General features: G+C 41.8%; 2 long non-coding RNA genes and 1 pseudogene across 4 annotated transcripts; 1 reads left to right on the top strand and 2 right to left on the bottom strand.

Annotated features, from left to right (window-relative positions):
- Window positions 1-86: 86 nt before the first annotated feature.
- On the bottom strand, window positions 87-205 carry LOC112485081 (annotated as a pseudogene).
- Window positions 206-1,207: 1,002 nt separating this feature from the next.
- On the bottom strand, window positions 1,208-22,818 carry LOC107196147. Of its 2 annotated transcripts, XR_001517513.2 has the most exons (3): window positions 22,523-22,818; window positions 10,616-10,776; window positions 1,208-1,591 (listed from the first exon to the last, which is right to left on the bottom strand). It is a non-coding gene; the product is annotated as an uncharacterized LOC107196147 (long non-coding RNA). The 2 variants fall into 2 exon arrangements; XR_003048333.1 differs by lacking the exon at window positions 10,616-10,776 and having other exon boundaries at window positions 22,523-22,817.
- Window positions 5,207-17,597, top strand: LOC107196148. 2 transcript variants are annotated; one of them, XR_001517515.2, is made up of 3 exons: window positions 5,207-8,322; window positions 9,970-10,102; window positions 17,380-17,597. It is a non-coding gene; the product is annotated as an uncharacterized LOC107196148 (long non-coding RNA). The 2 variants fall into 2 exon arrangements; XR_003048334.1 differs by lacking the exon at window positions 17,380-17,597 and adding an exon at window positions 12,163-12,584.
- Window positions 22,819-23,915: the final 1,097 nt, after the last annotated feature.

Genomic DNA, 23,915 nt, shown 5'->3' with positions numbered 1-23,915 from the left:
CTTTCTTTCTTTCTTTCTTTCTTTCTTTCTTTCTTTCTTTCTTTCTTTCTTTCTTTCTTTCTTTCTTTCTTTCTTTCTTTTTTACACACCTACAGCACCTGATCTCCTTAGGTGATCTCCCATCCAAGTACTAACTAGGCCCGACCCTGCTTAGCTTCTGAGATCAGACGGGATCAGGCTTGTTCAGGGTGACGTGGCCATAGACTATTTGAAAACTTAGGAGTAAGCCAGTGTTCCCCAAGCTCACCCAACCAGGTGGTGGAGTGATGGGGCTCGAGATAATGCTTGTGGTTAAGCCAACTTGGAATTAAGTCTGGAGCAGTTAATTCTGCTGTGTGAAAAACAAATAAAAAACTAATTTTTTTTTTAACTCGAAAAAGAAATAATAAAAAACAAGTGCCCAATCTAACTTTTGAGGGAGATATATATAGAAAGATGTAGATATAGATGTGGATATAGGTATAGATAGAATAGAATTTGTATTTACTTTTGCATTGGCTTTCCTCCTTTTTGGGCCTTCTTTAATAACCAGATGTTTCTCTGAAGGTTAATGCCTCTCTCTGCACCTGGGTGGCAATGCAGGTCCAGATGAGATTTTGGACAGATGTGACAGATGATTTGAGAAAGGGGAAAGGGAGAGAGAGGGTTGTCAGCATGGACACTGGTACTTAGGGAGGCTTTACTGAGTGGAGGTGGGGAAAAGGGGAGTGATGGCCTCAAGAGTCCTTGCACAGTGCCTTCATACCACACCTGGAACAGTGACTTGGGAAGTGGCTGACGTGTTTATTTGGTGTGAGGTCAGCTACAGCTCTGAGGGCAATAACATTATCCCCATAAAACGGACCCCCCAGGTTGGGAGTCCAGCCTGCTTACTACCAAACAGGGGTGGTGGTCTAATAAATGAGACATTGCTGTCAGCTCTCCATAAATGGTGGATTCATTTGCTTTGTGGATCATGCAGGCTCTTCCTTGCCCTCCTATTTGTCCTGTTGGTTGCTTTTTAACCCCTTTCTTCCTTTGTGCTACTTCTTTTAGATGAAGAGGGAGGGGCAAGAAAATTGATTTCTGTGCCTATTGGCACTCCAAAAGAAGGTTTGGTGAAGAGTGAAGTTGAAGCAATTGGTAGAAGTTAGAAAAAGAAAAATTCCAGTTATAAGAACAGCAGAAAAAGTTTTGAACCTCAGAGGGTACCACAAATGAATACGAATTAAGAACATAGCTCTCTTTTCAAAAGCCAATGCAAAACGAGGGTGTATTTTATGCAAGAGCAGCTCTTCATGCCATTGGGCTTATGGTCTCATTCTTTCATACGTCAGAGTCAGACTTAGGAAATTCCCTGGGAGCTCCCTCTGTCACAGGCACTGTAGTTTCTCCATTCGAGTATAATTCTGTTGAATCTTGGGAGATTTTTTTGGTCTTCGGGAACCTGTTAAAAAATGGGTCTTCCTGGGGTGAAGAGACATCATGGTTCTGAGAAGAGGGTGTTGAGAAGACTGGCCAATGGGAATCTGGGTTCCAGTTTCAGTTTTACTAATACTGGCCTGGTGGCTTTAGGAAAGGTCTGTCATTTCCTTTGCCTCAGTAGCTTCATCTGTAAAACAGAATGATATGGGTGGGATGATAAAAATAAAAGCATCTGCCATTATGCTCGTAAGTGCTCAAGAAATTATTCCTTCTTGCCTGTCTGCCTCAGTTTTCCATCTGCAAAGCAGAGGATTGAACTAGAAGATCTCTGAGGTCTCTTCTGCTCTAACACTTTGTAACTCTGTTGGCAACACCTTAATACATTTCCAACTAACACTCCAGTGAATCTTAGTCTACAGATTCTATCCAATCATGATAGCGTTGTGATATTGACTTCGTATTATGATTTTTAGTTTTCTTTATCTCGATTTTTTATTTCTACTTTCTATTTTATGGTTTTTGTTTTTGTTTTTTTTTTTAAGTTTTTACAAGCACTCTAGGGAATAAGAGGAAAGTATAACAAATTGGATGAAAAAATGCATTACAATACTAATACTAATACTAATACTAATACTAATACTAATACTAATACTAATATATTGCTTTTATTGGACACTCACTTTGTTTGAGGAGCTGTACGAAGCACTTTATAAACATTGAGTCATTTATTTCTCACAATAGCCTTGTGAAGCCATAATTATCACCCCTATTTTACAGATGAGAAAACTGAGTCTTAGAAATATCAAGAAACTTGTCACACAATTAGTGAATGAGTGGCAGAGCTAAGCCACAAGCCCAGGTCTGGCTGAATCAGAGCAGTGGTGTGCTGACCAACGGGCTCTTAAGAACAAAACCCCAAATCCCTGATTTGTAACATTTACTGATTTCCACATGCAAATACTCCCACCACGGTCGATTTACCAACAGTTTAAAACCCCCTCAAAAAATTTCTGAATATTTAATGATCTACCTTTGCAAGCTAATCGGAGTGAAACCCCAAACGCTCCAGAGAGTGTTCGTTGATCACCATTGACCTATGCGACCTCCTTGGATCACAGGTGAGGGGATCTAAGCGGAGATGGTCATGAATAGAGAAAGTAGAGATGACAAATTCATATATTCATTCCTTATTTCACAAAGGCTTATTGAGTACCAGCTAAGTTCCAAGCTTTGTGATATTTGCTTGCAATATAGGCATGAGTAAGATGGGCAGGATGTATGAGTGTGTGAGCCCAGGGTAAGGAGAAATGAATTCTTCCCAGTGAGCAGAAGGACATGGTTAGTTACGTATACATGGAGGCTTCCAGGTAACACACATTTTGCTTCTTTTCCAATTTGTGGAGGGGCTCCTCTCACTCGAGAGGTGTGCTCAGTTCAGCTTTCTGCATTTCAGAATGAAACAGAGAAACCAAAGATGGGGTCAAAAAAGGGATGATGACGCAGGAAGGAGGCTCCTTAAAGTTGGGATGTTGTCTGATTTACCCCTACATTCTTGACAGCTAGCACCATGCTGGGCACATAATAAGCACTTAATGAATATTAACTGACCAGATGAATCATATATGGATAATGACTTGTGAGCTTCAAAGGAGGTTGTTGGAAGAAAGGGGACAGTGATTGGTAAGAAAATAAGCAGTGTTAGTGATCCCTAAGTATTTAAGGCCTCATATAGAGAAATAGAGTAAGCAGAGGGCAGAAAATGGGCAGGGACTCTAGATGCCCAGAGTGGAAGGAAAGTACTCTGACAAGCAAGTGTGTGTCCTGGAATGCAGTCTCGTGGCATGTGGGTGGGGATGATCTTGCTGAGGATGATCTGAAGATGGGGCAAATCTCAGGCTCCCACTCTGAGAAGCAAGAGGTGTTGTCACAAGCCTGCAGACATGTTTGGCGAGCTTGGGAATGCCAGGAATTATATCGTTTGCTGTTTTGTTTTCAAAGTTCAGTATGAGCGAAGCTAAAAAGTAATTGGTACAGCGAAGTTTGGTGATTTCTATGCATTTTATTCACATCTGTTTGCTCTCCTCTTTCTCTGATTATCTGAGAGGAGGTTGTTCTTGTGGAAAACCAGGGGTAGTTTGAATATTCTTATTTCTTGAGATCTAGAACTCTTTTTGTAAGGAGTAGGTCTGCATGTATATTTTGTAGATTATTTTCCTCATAAAAATGCCTTATATTTGTAGACAGTTCCTACTTTCCCAAAATCTTTCCGATAATTACTTTCACTGCATCCTCAAAACAATCCCATGAGGTCACGGCAATGAATTCTAGTAGAGCAAGGGCCCAAGATCGTTCATTTTAGACACAGAGATCGTCCTATTCTCCTGATTTCCCTTATGATAATACCTACCTCCTAGAGTGAGCGAGTTTTGGCTGAGACAGAACAGTGGGTAAAAACGGTCCTTTTTACTATCCGAGAACTTTTTTCTCTGTCGTGAAAAATTGAACCCGCCTGCCCCAGTTTCCCAGCCACCTTATGACTCGACGAGCAATTGCTTTCACTCTGACAAAATTAGGCCACCTCCAATCTAAATGGAGCTCGTTTTCAGAGTAAGACCCTGTATGGAGACAGCTCTTTCCTGAAAGGATAACAAAAGCATGCTTTTGTGTGTATTTCACTTGATGGAAAGGAATCCCCGGTGAGGCCATTTTTTCCCCCTGAATTCTCCCAAGTCCCAGAATGTATCTAAGTTTCCAAGATAATCTCAGAAGAGCCATTCATCTATGAAGATGGCGCACTTGTCTTCCAGCTCAGTAGACAGGGTGTGTTCAGAAGAGAAGGTGAGAGCGTGAGAATAGGGGAGTGGGAAGAGGGTGAGGGAGACTGAAAGCAAAAGATTAAGACAAATGAGGAGAAAATGTGTACCGACAAATGCTGACGGGAAAAGGAAAGAGACCAAAGGGCCAGCCCTGACTCTGGGGTCCCATCTGCCAGCGACATTTTCAGCTGATTCTTTTTAGGACCTGTCACAGTTTGCCTGGCGAGCTGTCACTTCTCATCACTTGGCTCTCGCTGAGGATCTTTGTGTCATCACTGTCATGAAGAGACCTGGCAACTGGCAAAGAATTTCCTGGGGCGCTACCTGATACACCATTACTTGCCTCTTATCATCTTAGCAGAGTAGTTACGCCATTGTCAGAGGTAATGGAGACCATGCCACTAAGAAAATTGGCTGTAATTTATTTATCAATTGTTTCTGCATACCACAAAAGCGGCCTTCTACTTTACGGCTGGGTCTAAGGTATTTGAGAGCCCCTGAAGTTCATGGTTTTCCGGTATTCTAAGTTCTACTTATGGCCTTTCCTGTATATGACACACAACACCACCCTTGTGGCTTGCAGGCCGTTTTCTTCTTTGCTTTCTTTAGTCACAAATCATCCTGAGGCATCCCTTAAGTGCATTTGTATTGTTAAGTGCACCGGCTTGATTTGGTGTTAATTCAATTTGAGTGCCCTTAATATCTTGTGGGGGTGATGCAATGCAGGCTGCCTGTACCTTGTAAAATCGGGTCCCAGGTCTGCCTGGGAGCAAAGCACCTTTCCCATAGCCATTTACCAAAGTTGCTGATAAAATTTTCATAAGGGAACCTTTTTAGTCTGACCCTATTGTGTTATTCTACCATTAAGTCTCAGAGAACTGAGCTGGCTTCTAGTGACAGCTTATCACGTTCTCCATTATTGCTGCCTGCCTGAAATGCTAACTGACTGGGTGTAGTGCAAACTCCCTCCCTCCCTCCCACTCTGATCCCTTCTGGGAAAAGCTTATGGCTCAGCACCTAGGGGCTAATGTGCAATCGTCTTTCTGTAGGTGCCAGAGAACTGAGCTCTCTTCCTGATGAACTGGTTTCCCTTCACCTTGGAAAGCTTGAGAAGCCTTGGAGGACTTCGTGGAGCCGGAATGATAAGAAAGTGATGGGGTGGGCTGAAATAGAGTAAGAGTTACAAGACACTTTACTTGAAAACACCCAAAGCAGTACTGACAGTGTCAACACCACTCTGACACATAGCTTGAACTGGAGAACTAGGCCAGGTAGTTGTCTTTGGAATGTTGGCATTGGAAATCTGGCAACGTCATTAATTCAAAGAGAACTCCAATATCTGGGGTGGGATATAACTGAGTTTGCACTCAAATGCAATAGCTTATCTGCCTTGTGAACTTGATCAAGTTCTTTAGTTTTGGAGCTTCAGTGTTTCCAACTGTGAAATGGGAATATTAACATGTACTTCATGGGCTTTTTGTGGAGATTGAGTGGGACAATGCATGTAAAGAGCATGCAGAGTGACAGGCATGTAGACAGCATCTCTTAATGGCTATTTTAGAATCTAGGAGGCCCTCGGAGGTCATGAGGTGAGAAAGCTGGTTCAGGGAGTGATGAAATTATCTACTAGCACAAGATGAGAAAAAGAAAGAGGTGGGTACAGAAATCTGGTCTCCCGACCCCCACCTAGGTCTCTTTCTGTCCTTCTCGCTGTCTCTCCAATGATGTCCACAGACACTGGGAGCTTGGGTAGATTTTGGGTGCATGAGGCTACTTTCTATTTCCTCGATGATGACAGTTCTGAACAGCAGACTAACCTCTTCCAGGCCATTCTGCCTTGTTTTGGTGGCTGTGTCTAAAGAGTGGCTCGAGCCCACCCAGAAATATGAGCACTGTCCTTACTTGTCTCTGCTGCTCTGGGTGAGAGAGCACGGTGGTCTGAGAAACAGAAATGGAGATGCTTTCTCAAAAGAACATTTAAAAATGATACTTATAAAAGCAATACGTGTTCTCTGTAGAAATGAAAAAATCCAGATAAAATACAGATACTATAGTGAGAAGGAAAAAAATCACCTGCCACCCTACCACCTGTAAGCATGAGCTGCTGTGCTGTTTTCTTCGAGGCTCTTTTCTATGCACATGCACATGCGTGCTTGTCCAGGTCCTCACTCACTACAGTATATAGTTGTGGTTAAAAGCACAGTCTGGTTTCACCACTTGGGCAAGTTATTTAACTTTTCTACTATTGTTTCCTCATCTATAAGCCAGGGCTTCATATAGTACCTTCCTCAGAGGGTGGTTAAGAGAAGTAAATGAACTAATCCAAGTAAAACACAGTGCCTAGCATGCAGTAAACATTGTAAGGGGTTTTCCTTTAGAATTATTGTTACGTGCAATAGAAACCCGGGCTCATATGATATATTTTGCTGGATGTGCAGTTTTTATGAAGCTGTTTCGTCTTTGCTCGCACTCAGCTGCTAGACTATAATGCTTTCTTAAACTGCTCACCCAGACAGGGTCTCAAGTTCAGGTTGAGCCCTGCCCTCCTCCTGGCTCAGCATACCAGGGCTGAAAGGCGCTAATCATGTGTTCATCTTCAAAAGGATTTGACAGTATTAACACACGAATTCCTACAGCCTGACTCCTGTTAGGGTTTATTAGACCCATTTTACAGGAGGGAGAATTAAGACTAAATAGTATTGAAGTGACAGCATGGGGTCACCAAGCAGATGAGGAGGACATTCTGGCTGCCGAGAAATAAACAGTGAATGAATAGCCAGAGAAGTGGCTGGGCTGCTCCTGAGCTTGGGATTGGTCGAATTTAGACTGGAGAGAGTCAGGCCTCCGTGGAGCAAGGAGTAAGGCTGAAATCTGAAGACAAGTTATCGGAATCAAATGTCTCATGGAAAATCTCTGACAGTCTTCTTGATGTGTGCTTGTGTGTGTGCAAATGTGTGTGTGCGTGTGTGTGTGGACGCGTATTACCATTTTGGTGTTCTTAAGCATCCTTTTGTGGAATTCAAACATTCTGAGATTGAAAAATGATAATTTTAAGCCAGACCGGGCAAGGTAGGGTCATAAATCAGGAAAGAAGACCAGGGTCTGGCTTCGTGTATGTGTATGTGTGTATATATATGTGTGTACATGTGAAAGGTGTGTACACATACATATGTGGGTATATGTGTGTATGCATGTCCATGTCCATGTGTGTAAAGACTGTCAGAGCTTTTCCATGCACAGTGAAGGCGCCAGCATGCAGGCCTCTTGGGGTGAGCGGGAGGAGCAGATGTGAGCCTGCGGAAGGGAACTGGTTTTGATGAAATATTGGCTAACGCTCGGGGCACCGAAGGAGAGGAGGCTCTGGTCAGGGAACTGTACTGCATTAGAATTTATAATAGATTAGCTTATCTGCCCCTTGATCTTCAAGGGTATTTGGGGAGCTAAGGATGAGGCATTTCTGCCTTGATTTTCACAGTGAGAGGAAACCTCTGGAACAGTATTTCCAGCCTTTCCCTCTGCACAGCCCAAGGCGGTGAGAGTTTGCTATTCACACCCCCACTCAGGTCATTTGGAGGAGGCTGACAGTCAGTGCCCAGGAATGCTGACATGCTTCAAAACAGCACACAAGAAAGAACCCACTCAGATTCCTAAGGGGAGCTGCTGTCGGTCCACCCCGAGTTGGAGTGTAATATTGGATGCGATTGCCACGGCTCCCCCTCCCGCAGCAGAAGCTCGAAATCCATATTTATCTGTCTGCTGGACTCCCCTCTCCCTGTTCATCTGTCTGTCTGTCTGTCTGACTCTGTCTTCCTTGCTCTCTGAGGTAAAGGGTGCTCGCTCTCATGAAAAGGGGAGAGTGCCAGGATGTTCCAGATGAGCTGCTGCCAGAGATGTTGCTTTAAACGCCAATGAGCTGAAGCAGCCGGGAAAGAAAGAGCGAGGGGTGAAGTGTGGTTTGATGTCTGGGCGCACTGGGGAGATGATTCATATAACATGAGCCCCTCAGGGTCCTTGATTAAATCCCAGCCTAGCTCCCCCAGCTGAACTGGAACTCTGAAGTCCAGCCAAGGAGTGTTACTGGTCCTGCCTCGGCAAACAATTGGTGGGTCAGAGGCAAAGGCCAGGGGAGGGGTGATTCTTTCACTGGAAAAATTACCTGCTGGGAAAGAAGGAATCGTATGATGTGTGTGGCAGGGAAGTCCAGCCAGGAAGGACCTGGCTCTCACATTACAAGACTGCCTTCTGAAGCCAGAGAGAATTTTTATTGCCTGAGAGGCCTGCAGTCCCCAGCCAAGGTGCCTGTGGCATGGCTGTGGCAGGCTGTGGTGATGGGGGGCTGTGCCCCAGGGCTCTGGAAGCCAGGCTGGGAATGAGGAGGGAGGAAAGCTGGAGACGGGGCATCACTGTCCTCAGACTCACTCTTCTGAGGCAGGAGGGAGATGTAGAGGAGAGAGGAGATGCCCCGTTTCCTGTCCAGCTAAGTGCAGTGAGGCTTCTATTGTCCTCGTTTTGGCCTTTGTATGACATTTCACACTTTTGGCTACCTCATCTCCACCCTCCAGCTTCTTAGATCCTTCCTTTGTTTCAATGGATCTTCTCTCTGCTTCTCTGAGTGCACTCATTCTCTCTTTTTATGGAAGTTGCATAAGCATCTTTCATATAGGGAAGCCCCCTGCCCCAATGCTTAGTTTGTGCAGATTTGGGTACAGAGACTTGGGGCATGAAACCCTAGTCTGGTCATTGTATTTAAAGATGGACCTGCGAGCTAAGATGGTCTGATCAAAGCCAAAGCTGGAACTTCCGTTGGAAACTTTTGTTGGAACTTTTGGGACAGAGAATTTCTCATTCATCTGGGTTAATGAGAGGATAAAAGCCCGGAGCTTCCTAGGGCCACTATGATGAGAAAATCTGTCTGAAAGTGAAGCTACTGGAAAGGGAAGAAGAGTAAAGAGGTAGGTAGAGGTGGATTTCAGCTGGCATCATCTGAGCACTGGGATTAATTATACCTGAGGTCAGGGTCCATTCCCAAACTCTTCAATGAAACTAACTAAGAAACTTCTCAACCCCTTTTTTAAAATACAGTTGAATTTTTTTTCTGCTAGTTCTAATTGAAAGTATATGTCTGTATGTTAGGTCGATACACCATTTTTGTTTTTCCTGAATGGAGGTTCCTCTCTCTCTTTCTACTACTCATCTATGTGTATCTCCCAAAGTTAATTACTTAGCTTTCTGTGCTTTCTTCTTTACCTTACTCGCTCAGCTTCCTATCCACTCTGTGGTGTCAACCTTTGTGAGGATGACCCTCTCTCCCACATTTGTGGTTCTAACTTAGATCTTGTTCCCCATGTCCAGCCATCTATAACACATTTCCACATGTGCATCATGCACATGGACATGCACAGCTGGCTGAAGTCAATTTGTTACTCCCAATCCTTGGGAAGGATAGGCCCCCCCTTCTCCACTTCCTCTTCTTCAGCCATGGCATCTGGTACCCCTAGTTCAAAGTCAAAATTATCTTTGATTCCTTCTTCTTCTCCTTCCTGCCCCATATTGAATCATCCGTCAAGTCTTCAAAAAGTTCTCTGGTATATGTCATCTTTTTTCCATCCAATACTCTCCATCCTCTGGTCTAAGATTTATCACGTTTATCTCAAAAGTCTCTTACCTGGCTTTCTAACACCCATTTCAAACTGTCCTACCTATTTAGCACCCTTCTGTTCATTCCCCAAATACCTTTTTAACCTTTCAGCTTATCTGAGGAAACCAGACTTCTTACTGATGCTCATCACCATGCCCCTCAGATATTGGTATTCATGACCACGAGAAGCCACGGGAGCATCTTTCTGGAATGCTAATTTGACTTCAAGATTTCTTGGGGGAAGGTAAGTGTTTTAATGAGCAAGTAATTAAAAACATTTTGTATTAAAACAGATTGATCTTACGTAAAGTAGAATGCAAAATTCAGATGAATTTTAAAGATGAAACATAAATTTCAAAGACATTCTGAGATTGGAGAAGTCACCACCCAAGAGTTCTGGCGTTCTTTTTTGTCCCTGCCGTTGGGAAGGAAGTTTGGAGAGGCACCAACATGTAGAGTCACGTCTAACCTCCTCGATTCAGTGTCTAGCTCCACTGGCCCTCTCTTTCCTACTCTCCTCCTTGTCTCATTATTTCCTGGAAGTGGAGGATCCTTCTGGCTGTTCTTTGAACTCAACATTTTCATGCTCAACCTTGTTTCATGTCACTGCCTCCTTTTCCAAATGATTTCCCCTTCTACTTCATCAGCCTAAATCACCTGCCTCTTTCAGGCATAAACACCAGTACCTGTGTAGCCTTTGGTAGCCTTTGAAAACCATACCACTAAATGGATTATATACTAGACAAGATTCACTCACCAGTTCAAAATTCTTAAAAGTCTCTGTCTTCTCTGGCTGTGGGATGAAGTCCAGACACTCTGGCTCTTGGCTGATCTGGTCCTGGCCTGATGCTTCAGTCTCAACTCTCCTCATGACCTTTCAAGCTTTGATGTCCAGACTTTAAGCAAGACTGCAGTGCCCTGAAAGCACAGTGGTCAGTCTCACTTTTATCTTGGGTCTCTCCACTCTCTTCTTCTCTTGTCTTTATCCATTATTGCTCAGCTCAGGCAAAACACCCTTCTTGGCCATCCCTCCTGAGCTATCACAGCCCCACGAGCAGAGCTCCATCTTAGTGTCCACCAAAATAGTCTTGCTTACCTTTTTCTGTGCTCACTAGATTGTGAACTCATTAAGTGCAGGAACTAATCATCTTTGTTGCCCCCGCTATGATATTTCTTAAGTGGATGAATTCACGAATAATAGGAGGTATCAAGAAACAAGATTTAGTGTCTTCGTCCTTTATCTATGTGATCTTGGGCAAGTCACTTTAGCTTTCTAAGCCTGTAGATTATTTTCTAATCAATCGTGTTCTTTTTAAAAAATTTTAAAGTGTAGTTGACATACAATATTGTATTAGTTTCAGGTGTACAACATAGTTACTAGGCATTTATATAACTTATGAAGAGATCACCCTGATAAATCTAGTGCCCATCTGACACCATACATAATTATTAAAATGTTATTGACTATATTCCCTATGCTGTACTTTACATCCCTGTGACTATTCTTATAACTGCCAATTTGTACTTCTTAATCTCTTTCACCTTTTTCACCCATCCCCCACCCCTCCCATCTGACGACCATCAATTGGTTCTCTGTATCTATGAGTTTGTTTCTGTTTCGTTCGGTAATTTTTTTTTTTTTTAGATACCACATATAAATGAAAACATATGGTATTCGTTTTTCTCTTTTTGACTTATTTCATTTAGCATAGTACTCTCTAGGTCCATCCATGTTGATCTCTATTTGCTTGAGGGTTCCTGGGAATATCAATGGTTTCAGGTGTACAACATAGTTACTAGACACTTATATAACTTATGAAGTTATTACCCCCATAAGTCTAGTGCCCATCTGACGCCATACATCAGCAGACTGAAGCTAAAGACTGGACCTGGGACTAAGACCACAGATGAGAAACTAGGGATTGGTGGGTGAACCGGATCAAGGATGCCTCTTCCTCTTCAAGGTGGTGTAGTTTACACGCAAAACCATACTCAGGTTTGGTTTAGGAGCTCTGGGTAGAGGTCAGTAGAGTGACAATTTGGGGTGAGACAGCATATTTTTATACAAATAATTCTGTCCCAGCCCACAGGGAAGCTGTCAATTATATTTTTAAATTCCAAGAGCTCTTGTTTTGTTTTGTTTTTTACTGAAAATTCCTTTTATAGGCACTCTATTCTCATTTCACGGATGTAAAATCTTCTCTTATTTCTCAGAATATTAATCATGTTAATTAAGAAATATTTGTTCTGTTCTTTGCCTTGTCTCTATTTCCTATAAATTCTTTTTTGGTCTCTTTCTTCTAGGTTAGCGGTTTTCCTCAAGAGTCTAAGAGCAGAAATCCTTTATATTTATGTATATTTAAGAATGAAGGGCCAGAAAGTAAAGGAAAAACCCATGCGTGTAGGTAGGACTGCTGAGTGGTGGACCTCACCAAATTGTGATCTGGCAGTTGATTTTGACACCAACAAAGGTAGATCTTTCTACTGGAGTCATCAGTTTCTGCAATCTCCCATCTCTTCTAGTCGCCAGACTCAGGTGGGGGCAAACAAAGTGGGAAAGTGACTGAAAAGAGGGGTTTCAAATTTTTACTTAATCTTCTTATTTTCTGTATAGCATCTCACTGCTCCTCTCTGCTTTACCTGCCTCTAAGTCCAGAGCCCTTCTGGAATGATCTAGCCACAATGTAAACCTCTTTTCTTTTTCTTTTCTTTTAGTGGGCTAGAGAAGGGGGGGTTTCAAATTTTTACTTAATCTTCTTATTTTCAGTATAGCATCTCGCTGCTCCTCTCTGCTTTACCTGCCTCTAAGTCCTTCTGGAACGATCTAGCCACAATGTAAACCTCTTTTCTTTTCTTTTAGTGGGCTAGTGAAGGGGGTGGGGAGTGGCTAGATTTTCCATAAAGACTTTTAATCAATCTCCCGATTTTCAGCCATATATTCTAACCTGCCCCCCTCCCCAACGCCCAATGTTCTGAAACACTCAGCGCCTTCAATTACTGAGCCGTTCCAGTTTTTGTGACTGACTGTGCTTCTTGTTGGTTCCCAGGCCCACCCTTCCATCCAGTGAGGCTTCATCTTTATTGACTTCGAAAAGCTATCTTCAATACCTTTCTCCTTGTTCAGCCATGTTGGGCAGAACTGGAAGTTGGGCTGATTTCCTTTTAAAAAAAAATTATGTTTTTACAATACGAATACTTTTTTTTCTAATTTTTCCCTATGCCCATCAGTGTCCTGAGTACTAGAAGGACATTGGTGGCCACCGCAGACACTGTCTTTTCCTCACGATGTTTACAGTCTAGTTGGGGAGAGAGACAGTCAAACAGGAAACTTACAAGTGAGAGGAGTGCTACGAAAGGATCAATACATTCAAGGTTTCGTGAAAGGAGCAACATCAAAGCTGAGATGATGTACATAAGTAGGCATTAGCCAGGTAAAGAGGTGAACCAGGTAGAAAAACAAAAATGTTAAAGTTTGAATGTAAGAGAGAAAAGGCACATATAAAAATAAAAATAAATTCAAAAAGTTACAGAAATTATTAAAGAGAGGGAGGTATGAAGAATGGGGCTGGAGAGGTAAGAGAAACCAGATCACACAGAGCCTCACAAGCCCTGATGTTAGATTTACTTTGAGGACAGTAGAAAGGCACCAAATGCTCTAAGTACAAATGTGACTGCACCATTTGTGTTCTTTTTTGGGTGGGAGGCGTGGTTTACCTTGTTTTCTATTTCTTCCAGTTTTATCACTGTTACTTTATATACATTAAATGTATATTGTGAGATTCCTGTATTCCCATGATAGGTATATGGTGCATGTGTTATTGTTCTTGCTATTCTTTTTTTTGGTCTTGAAGTTTATTGTCAAATATTGAAATTGATACTCTGACCTTCTTTTATTCATATTTGCCCTGAATATGTTTTCATCCTTTCATTTTTCTGTTTCTTTTAATTTCTCTCATAGACCACATATTTTTGATATATATGCAAAAACCAATTTTAGCTAATCTGAGTCTCTGTCTTTCCTATACTTTATTTATCCTTAAGGCTATCTCAGATCTATCTGTATTCTATCCACCTAACATCTCTCTATTATTTATCATCTATCATCTATCTATAATCTTACCCTGAACAAGTTGGACATGTTAGCATAATCTCACATCTCTTTGCTTTTCATTCTTTTCTTAAATTTTCTTCTTGATATTGTTTAAAACTTTTGTTTTGTGTTATTATGGATACACTTATTTCTATCTGTTTCTTAATATTTTAGACAAAAATAAATTCTACTAAATTATTTGAATCCCTTTATTTCCCATATGTCTTTTAGCAATCTCCTGGATTTACTTCTTGCCTGAGTTTTCTAAATGGTTCTTTGTGCAGCAAACCTGCTAAAGCCTTATATGCATGAGAACATGTCTATTGAGCCCCTAGATTTAAATTGTAATTTGGGCGAATATATAATTTTATATTAAAATTGTTTTTTCTTTTAGAGGAAACAGTTACCATGTCTGGTTATCTGTGTTGATGAGAGGCTCAGATTCAGCTCCTAGAAGAGGGGCAGGGATGGGTGCCAAGGCAGAGTGCTCCATGTCCCACAGAACATAGCCCACCTCTTCAATATTTTACCCCTCCATCAGGTCATAACTTTGGTTAGTATCCTCCCTTAAATGCCCTGGAAAGGCAACCTGGAAAGAGAATAATGTATACAGATAAGTTTTTCAAACTCTGGGAAGCAACCCATTAATGAGTCATGAAATCAGTTTAGTGAGTCAGCCGGTATAGGGGTGGGGAAGGAGAGAGGAGGAGGAGGAGGAGGAAGAGGAGAAGGGAGAGGAAGAAGAGGGAGAGAGGGAGGGGAAAATTGGGGAGGAGAGAAGAAGGAGAAGAAATAGAATGGAATAGAATGAAATCAGATAGGATAGAATAGAATAGGAAAAATATACTGGTCATCCCAATAGTAAGCATGATGCTTTCTGCAACTCTTTCATTTGTACAGGGCTATATAGATACTGAGTCACTATGTAAAATATGGTTTTTTTTTTTCACTGTGAAAGTCAAAATAAATCTGAAGAACCAATCCTGAGACAAAAGGCCATGGAGGAGATAGGAGTGAATGCTTAAGGTCAGCTAGCCAGTCTACTTTGTTTTATCAGTTCCTCACCCCACAGGGTGTTGGCACTGCCTTGGTTTTACCCAACTCCCACCTCCCACCTGGCTCATACTTTTGGCTTCTTTTCTGTAGGGAGACAGGCGATTATCCTCCAGAGGTAATGTTGGCAAGAGTAGAACTTGAGAGCTTTCCCTCAACTGTTCTTCATTAATTCACTGATACCCATGCCCCAGGTTGGCCCTCCCCACATATTTAGTCTACCTAGGGGTTCCGCACAGTTTTTATATTAATTCTCCAAATCAAGTCTTGCTTCCTATTTCTGTAGTCCTTCCAGGTTGGTTTTGTGGGAGGGATCCAGCAGCTCAGGCTAGTTTTCATCCTGATGGGAAACAGGAACCATACCTGCAGTGTAGCCTAGAACCACCATGGTCCTGTGCCCTGCTCCTCAGCATCCTGTGCCTCCCTCAGCCTTCACCCCCTCTCCCTGCTGCCCGGGTCCTCCCACTCAGTAAATTCTTATGCTGCACTCTCTCTGTTCCCCATGCACTATCTTTTTTGACTTTGGCCTTTGCCTGTGATTATTGGAAACCTCAGGCCCTGGCCAGCAGGGAAATTTATAGCTAAACAATTACATTGTTGAAACTCTGACAAGTCCACTCTGGTTAATGGCTCTGAAAATAAGGGAGAGGTGTAAACGATTAAATCTGTGAGGCTCCATATAGTGAACCTGCAAAGATAGACTTGTAGGACCTGTTTACTTTGATGGGAATTTTTTGTTTTCTTTTCTTCTTATGTTATTGTTCCAAATACTAGTCTCACTCAGTATGGATTCATTACCTGGAGAATGGCTTGGATATTTGGATAATCATCCTCTAAATAGTTTCTTTTTTTCCCTTTCCTATTATGGTTTTTGAAACTTGGCCAACAACAATGCAACAGGCAAACAACGGACTGAGAAAAAAATCTGGGTTACTGTGCTGGGTTACTAGTAAATTATCATAGATTGGATGCAGGTGGGATTCCTTAACTTCCCAGCCTGGCAGAGAGCTTTTAATAAAACAGCACGAGGAGGGAGGAGCTGCTTTTGAAAAGGCGGTGTCATGGAATTTGGGGAGGAAAGAAGAAGGCAGATGCTCAATGGTCAAAGATAAAAGCGCACTGCCAGAAAGGGCAGGTGAGCCATCTTGGGCAACCTGAAAAATTGGGCCTTTACTTTACCAGGGTAGATCAAGTCGTGGGTCTGATTTGTCACTTCCTTGTAGTAGTGTCATACCTGTACACCTTTGCCGTGGTCTCTTGGTGGGTGGGGGTTACTTCCCCACCCTTTGATTTTAGGTTTGGCTAAGGGATTTCCTTGGGCTAACTAGAGGTTCATGGATGTGATGTGAGTGTAGGCTTGAAATGCACTTGTGAGATTGGGCTTGCCCTTTTGTGCTCCTGTTTTTTGCCATGGAAAGAACACACCTCAGGTAAGTGCTGGTCCAGACAAAATGAGAGATGTGTGGAAGAGCTCTAAATCCAACCCACAGCCAGCCAAGCCCTGCCTACATCAATAGCCAAATGCCCGTCAACTCATAGATATGTGAGGGCAAAAAAATTTTTGTTGTTGATTTCCAGAGATATTTTGTGGTTTGTTATGCAGCTAACCTGACCCATGCATCCACTTAACAGAGCTGCCCTTGGACAAATGAAGGAAGCACACTCTACTCTTTTCTGAGTTGATACTTGAGTTTAGTAAGTAGAGGTGGTTTCAGAGCCCAGGAAAACTCTAAACCATTGCTTTCTGTGGCAAGGTGACCAATCTAAACGGCAGTGCCATCGTCTCCAAGGTATAGAGGGGAGAGCAGAGACATAGTCTTCAGCACTTGCTGAGATACGGCAAGAAGAATTGAGGGATCATTTCCAGCAAAGAGTAGGGAAACGGCATTTCAAAGTGTTGTTTACTGTGGGAGATCAAAGTGAAGGCCTTTGGGTGATCTACACAGAACCGTGCCAAAATAAAGGGAAAAAAAATGTTCTGAGAGCTTTTATGGTCGTGGCTTCATCAAGAGTGAGCAGAAATTCACTTTGCCTTGACCAATGTAGCTTTTCATTCAAAACCGGAACTTTGATTTGATTTTACTGATGCTAGATCTCAGTATTCAATACTTAGCATAGCTGCTAAACAAATAGGAGATGCTCGATAAATTGACTCGTAATTGATAGATTATCAGAAAACTTAAACCTAATCACAGCACTGCCATTAATTAATTACACGACTCTAGACTAAAAGCTTAACCTCTAAGTTCCCTCATGCAGAAATGAGCATGAAACTATTTGATGTCTGTAGTCTCCATAATCGTTGGGAAGATCAAATGAGATGAAGATGGAAAAAGTCTGCAATGCCCTAGAACTGATAGAATATTATTTCTCTACAGATACTGCTGTCTTGGTGCTTGGTGCTTGTGGAGCAAAAAGAATGCTGAAGCAAGAATGCAGCCTTGAAGGGGTCGTAATGAGATATTTTCCCCTGCGGTCTCTACAGGAAGATGGACCAAAGAAGTAACAGCAATATTGCTCTGTCCTTTCACCATTGTAATTTCTAAGGCCAAGTTAGGTCTCTGGTTTAGGAAATTAAGCTTTTTATTGCACCTTACACTGTATGCTGGGAGTCCTGATTTGACCTCTAATTGTTTTGTAAAAGCATGTACTCAGTAAGCTGCATTGCAGTATTCAACCAGCAACATTAGGCCATCTCACCTCTTTTTAAAGATCTCCAGCGACATGGTGTTATGGCTTGAACCATGTTTTTCCAAATTCATGTGTTGGCTTCCTAACCCTTCAGTACCTTATTTGGAGATAGGGTCTTTACAGAGATAAAGTGAGGTTATTAGTTAAAGTGAGGTTATTAGTGTGAGCCCTAATCTAATATGACTGGTGTCCTTATAAAAAGAGAAAATGCAGTAGTCACCCCTATGTTCCAAGACCAGCAGTGAAAGCCTGAAACTGCAGGTAGTATCTAACCCTACATACACTATAGTTTTTCCTACACATACATACCTTTTCACTTAAAGGAAACTCTTTACAGCTTCTCTCGGGCATTTCCAAATTGCCAGCATCACTATTCTTGAGCTTTGATGCCACTTACTTATATTAAGTAAAATAAGGGTTATTTGAACATAAGCACTGAGATACTGTGAAGGTGGATCCGATGACTGAAGAAACAGCTAGTGATTAACAGGACAAAGGAATAATTCACGTCCAGGGAGGGATGAGCAGGACTTGAGGATTTTATCATGCTACTCAGAAAGCATGCAATTTAAATGTCAACAAGTGTGGAAGGGCCAAACTGAGAGAATTTCTGAGCAACAGAGCCTGGGTCATAATGTGCCTAGCCTTCCTGATATGCGAGATAATACATTTCTTCGCTATTAAGAGTCAAATGTTATAATTGACAGAGAGCCTTAAGAAAATAGGAATCTTGTGTTCTTGTCAGGTATGTATGGTACAGCTCCTGAAGTGGGTTAGTATGGGAGAAAACCCAGATTTTAAATGGTGAACTGTTGTCTGTGTTTGTTTAATGCAACTAAAGTGTTTGCTTCCTATTGATTAGCTTTTTTAAATGCAAGCCAGAGATGCTCACTGAGCCCTCAAATGACTTCCCCACTGATCCGATATTTTATCCCAATTATATTCCACGTATCTTATATAGAGTAGGGGTCATCACATGGTGAACTGGACACATCTTATAAATGACACTTAACTATAAACACCTTAAAAAACCCTTAAAAATCTGATATTGATTTTATAAAGCTGTCTAAATTATGTTGAAAAAGAGGTATTTAGATCATGTATGACTGAAAAAAAGGAAAAATATATTACGACCTTTCATTTCTAGATGGCTGCTCTTAGTGAATGTACTTGGTGTCTTCCTCACAAAAATGTAAATATTCTTTATAGTATATCTCTGATGGCTTGAAGAACTTGGAGAATGAAGGGCTTTATGCTGTAAAATTATTATTTTCAATATTTCTGATCAAATAGCTTATAAGTAGGTGAATTATATATGTTTCAAACTGGTTTGATAAAAAAAAAAAAAAATTTTGTCCATGTATTCATGCTGGATATGATGGGTTTTTAAGTTTTAGGCATTCAGTCTCTTTTATGCAGCCTCACTTTGATACCCAAGGACTGGCTACCTTGGTTCCCAGTGGCCCCAAGTTCTCTTTGACCACTGTAAACTTTCATCAGTGTTTCTGACCTGGATGTGAGATAATTTGCTTTTTTAGAGGCAGAGAAGTATCAATTCTTGAAAAGGATAAACTTTCCTAGTTTCATTCAAGTAACCAATGTATGATTTCTAGTTTTCCTTTTAGTGAACTTATAAATTTGGTGTGTGTGTGTGTGTGTGTGTGTGTGTGTGTGTGTGTGTGTGTGTTTATGTACACACATGCGTGAGCTTTTTATAAACCAGTAGCAAACAGCTTAAGAGATGTGGTCACACAGAATGGACTGTGCATGCTTTTTTTGAGTGAGAGATAATAAATCATTCTTCTCAGGTGGAATCTTTTATTTATGCTTTGGGATTCCATTTTATCGAGAAAGCTTTGGTTTTCCTTTTTGGCTTTGTCTAAGCTGTACTTTAGCGAGTAATTCAAATGAAGCTGACATTTATTAGTGAGGACATGGTCCACTCCGGTCTCATACTCACAGTCCAGCTGTTGCCATACCAACTTTGCTATGGACTTTTCTATTTGTAAGTATGTGAGCGTAATGACAATGTTGTATGGTTGCAGATATACTGCTTATAAGTCAGTGGAATAAAATAACTATCCATTTCCATGCCATAGGAATCGGTTATCAAGGGTTTTTATTTTGTTATGAAAAGAGCGATATCTTAAAATCTGAGCAATTAGATGGGGTTACCATAATCAGGAACATAAGGTTTTAGTAATGGGTTATATATTGAGAATATTCCTATTGTCTAAGACATTTCACTCTCATCCTTTTACCGTCACAATAATCCTGAGTTAGGAGGGCCCATGCCATTATTCCCGTTTTATAGTTGAAGAAAGCAACTCGAGGAAGCAAAGTGACTTTTCCCAAGGCCATTCAATTAAAAAGTGGCCAGTCCTGGGACTTAAACTCAGTGCTTCTGAGCCTACTCTCTTTCCACCACAGAAAGAAACAAAGTTTGGAACAGTACTCTGAGAGCGTGTCTGAAATGTTGCCTGTGTTGTTCTTGACACCGATTTTTTATGATATTCCACAGAGATTTTTAAATAACTCCCTTTGTTGGAAAATAGAACTGTTTATTTGGGTTCTCTGGCTGGCATGCCTGTTAAATCTTTTCTACGTTATTAAATACTTCTTAGGGCAAGGGTGGGGTTGTTTCTAGAAAGCCATTGCTTCACATTCCTCCCTTAGAAATCCAGAAATTTAGATTCTCTGGAGCTGGACCCTTTCAAAGTTCACATGATGAAAGGATTCACTGCTGTTGTTAGCTCCCCTGTGGAAGAGTTAAAAGTTTCAATGCTCTTTCTGCATCTAAGAGATATTATTTTGTCCTGATAACCATAGCTCCTGGAATTCACTCTGTGAGTTCAAAAACTCACTCAGTTAACAATTTTTTGAGTGTCTATATATTCTGGTGGTGCTCAGCCCCTCCCTTTAGTGATCTCATCATGTTTTCTTGTTTACAGGGACTGTATTCAGGAGCAAACAGTCGATTTTGCTGAGATTAGTAATAGACTAAAGAGACAAAACATTGTTTTTCTACTTGAGTTACTTTGCTCTTACAGAATATTCCATTGAGTGAATGTTGGACACAGGTGGTTCCTTTTAAACCTGGATCAATATGTTCCAGAAGTTGTGCTATTCACACTTGAAATCTGTAAAGCAGCATGCTTAAAGTAAAGGCTGTTTCTTCAAATTAGAGAAAGAATGTCTTTTGGTCCTGGGCACCATTTCCGTTTAACTCTGGAGAGCATCAGGTGGGCTACCAACTGTCTGGTTTGGATACTGGGAGTGGCCCCACCGAGCTGGAAGGCAGCATGTCAGAGAGTGCCAGGCAGGGGAAGGAAGGAAGTAGTTTGCATGCTTCCTTGTCCTCTTCTCTATGCTTCTGCCCTGATATTGTTCCATTCCAATGGCTTGCTTCATTATTCAGAGCTTGATCAGAGAAACAAAAGCCACTCTAGGTATCATAAGCAGAAATGTCTTTAATTCAGAGAATAAGAAGCTTACAAAGCTGTTGGAAGGACTGGAGAGTTAAGGCCAGGGAAGCTCCTACTGCTCATCTCAGCTGCCTGCAGCACTGGATTGGGTAATTCTCGAAAGCTTGCCCGGAAGTCACTATGAAATCTCTGTGAAGCCAATGCCACTGGCCTACAGCTCCAGAGCAGGCAGCTCTCTGGAGCTTGTCTGGAAACTCCTTCATCTGCTGACTGACAACACATCCGCCTGGAACTCATGCAGGGGAACTCTGGTTTCCAAATGCAGTGCAAGGGCCGCTGAGAGGCAGACTCTAACCCACAACTATACAAGGGAAGATTTCTGAGAAATGTGTTTTCAGGATCCTCTCCCATGATGCAGAGGAGAATACAGCAGGAGGTGGTGTTGATGCTGAGTTATCAGCTGACAACCGAGGACATTGCCTGTATCTATTTTAAAGACATTTTTTTTAGTCCTCACTACATGTAAAACACTGTTACCAAGTAAGAATGCATTAGACCAAGGCTGCATGATGATCACAAATACGACGATGATTACAGATATGAAGGTGAGTGCTAATTAGAATTTGGTATTCTTTATCCTCTTTAAAAACTTCTTTTTTAGGAAAAAAAAAAAAAGAAATAGAGAACTAAAAATGAAGAGAGAAGGAAACCAATGATGGCCTCACTTTAACCTATCTTTGTATCTCCAAAGTAAACAACTTCATTCACCAGTGAAGATAATTTTTTAAAATTTTGTAATAATCATTTCAGTTACTTGCTGAGTCTATACCAAGTTTAAATGAATTTCAAATATTGGCAAAGAGTTTATATTCCAACATTAAGAGAGAGATTCCTAAATCAACAGTTCCCAAAATGTCTGTAATGCAGTGAAGCCCTTCTAGGATATTAATACAATGAAAAAAATCTTTCTTTTTAAAAGTTAAAGTGAGATGATGAGAGAAATAGAAAAATTAATCTTGTAGAGAATTGCCTTCTCGTTTTTTCCTCCAGCTCTTTCTTTTTCTAATCCCCATTTCAGCATTTACTTGTTCTCTAGTCTCTCTTTCTCTCCTCACACCAATTGTGCCCTTTGCTCTTCCCTTTCTTTCATTTCCAAGGAAATTTGGCCACAGCCAGTAATGGTTCTCCCCCGCCCCAGGAATACTGATTGTATTAATATAAATCATTTGTGGATAACATATGATTAGCCGACTGCTCAGGCCAGTAGGTCTTGGAATGTGCCCTCCTTCCAAAGCCCTCTTCCCTCCCACATATATCTTCATCACTGGATTTCAAAGACAGTTAACACACAGGAAGAAGAGCCATTTTTTTCCCCCCAGCATCTCCTCCTCCCACCAAAACTCACCATTGCATCCAATGGGAAAGAAATGAGATGATCAGAATTTTTTTCCTTAGAAAATTTGCAAAATGAAGCCCAAGAGACAGAGCATGCCAGATGCTGTGGAGAGTGTGACCACTCAGTCCCTTCGGCCACACATGCTGAAGTCATGAGGTCGGGAAATCTGACTCAGGAGTCACCATGCAGTGTGGGAGCTGACCAAGCACCAAATGGTCTGGGGCAACTGGTAACCCAGCCAATCCCTGGAGCACAGGCCTGGTCTGAGGGCGTTCTTGGGCAGGAGTCAGCTGGAAGGAGAGAGAGGGGATGGGACTACTTCAGCACATTCTGGGAAATCCTGAAAGGTGAGATCAGTTCCGGGGTCACGATAAACTGTGGACTGGGTACCCCTGCAGTTGTGAGGGAAATCCCATCTTTTCATAAATTCATTCCCTCGATTCATCCTGAGGCTAGAGGTCTGCCCCACATGAACGGCGCCTCAGCTGCATGTGCCTAAGATGAGTAAGATGTGATATCCAGTCGGCTTAAATGAGAGGAAGTGAGAAAGCACATACTTCCATGGTTTTTCTAGTATGGCTTTATCTTTATTAAAATTATAATTGGAGTCAGTCATTACTTCCTATAAAAATGAACCAAGTCATAAGAATGAAACAAGTTTTTAAATACAGGCTCTAGGCTCGACTTGTTCCTCACTGAGCCCAATTACAATTAGTTCCCACTCTGTCTTACACTGTCGTTCCTGGTCCAACTGGCATATTTATACCAGTCTTTTATGGATTCAGAAGGCTCAAGTTCTGTGCTCATTTTTTCCTATCTTGACACAATTTGGCAAAGCAAACAGGATTCTTTTCTTTGGCCCTGCTAATCAGCCCGGAACTCACATGGAGAGACATTCCCCAGACATGGAGCCCTGCAATCAACAGTGGCCCCTGTGCCCCGGTTATATGAATTCACATAACAATCACCTGGGAAACTTGTTATAAAGGCAGATTCCGGGCTGCCAGCCCCAAATGTCTGGGTGGGCCACTGCAGATCACTGCATCTTAGTAAGTTTCCAGGTGAGTCTGACAGAGTTGCTGAGAAATGCCAGCCTGCCTGGGACAGCTGCATCAGGAACTTCCTTTTTGCAACGATGCCTCCTTATGCCTCCTTTGGTTCTCCCACCCAGCAGGTGCAGACATTTGCTAACAGAAGTTCTTTGCTGGATGTCAGAGCATTTTACAACCAGCTTTCTGCAGAACAGTAAAAAACAATAGAGTTCAACTTAAACATAGCCAAACAACTTTTAATGGAGCGGTCGAGTGATTTCTTCACTGAGCTCTGCTCTGAAGCAGATCTGAGACGCTCTGTTCACTCTGGACATTTTTGCAAGTTTTTCCTGGGCCCATCTCAGATTCGT

The sequence above is a fragment of the Pteropus alecto genome, unplaced genomic scaffold (genome assembly GCF_000325575.1).
Source record: "Pteropus alecto unplaced genomic scaffold, ASM32557v1 scaffold95, whole genome shotgun sequence".
In the NCBI taxonomy this organism is placed as follows: Eukaryota; Metazoa; Chordata; class Mammalia; order Chiroptera; family Pteropodidae; genus Pteropus; species Pteropus alecto.
Note: the sequence above shows the minus strand (reverse complement) of the source record. Positions and strands in the feature narration are given on the sequence as shown.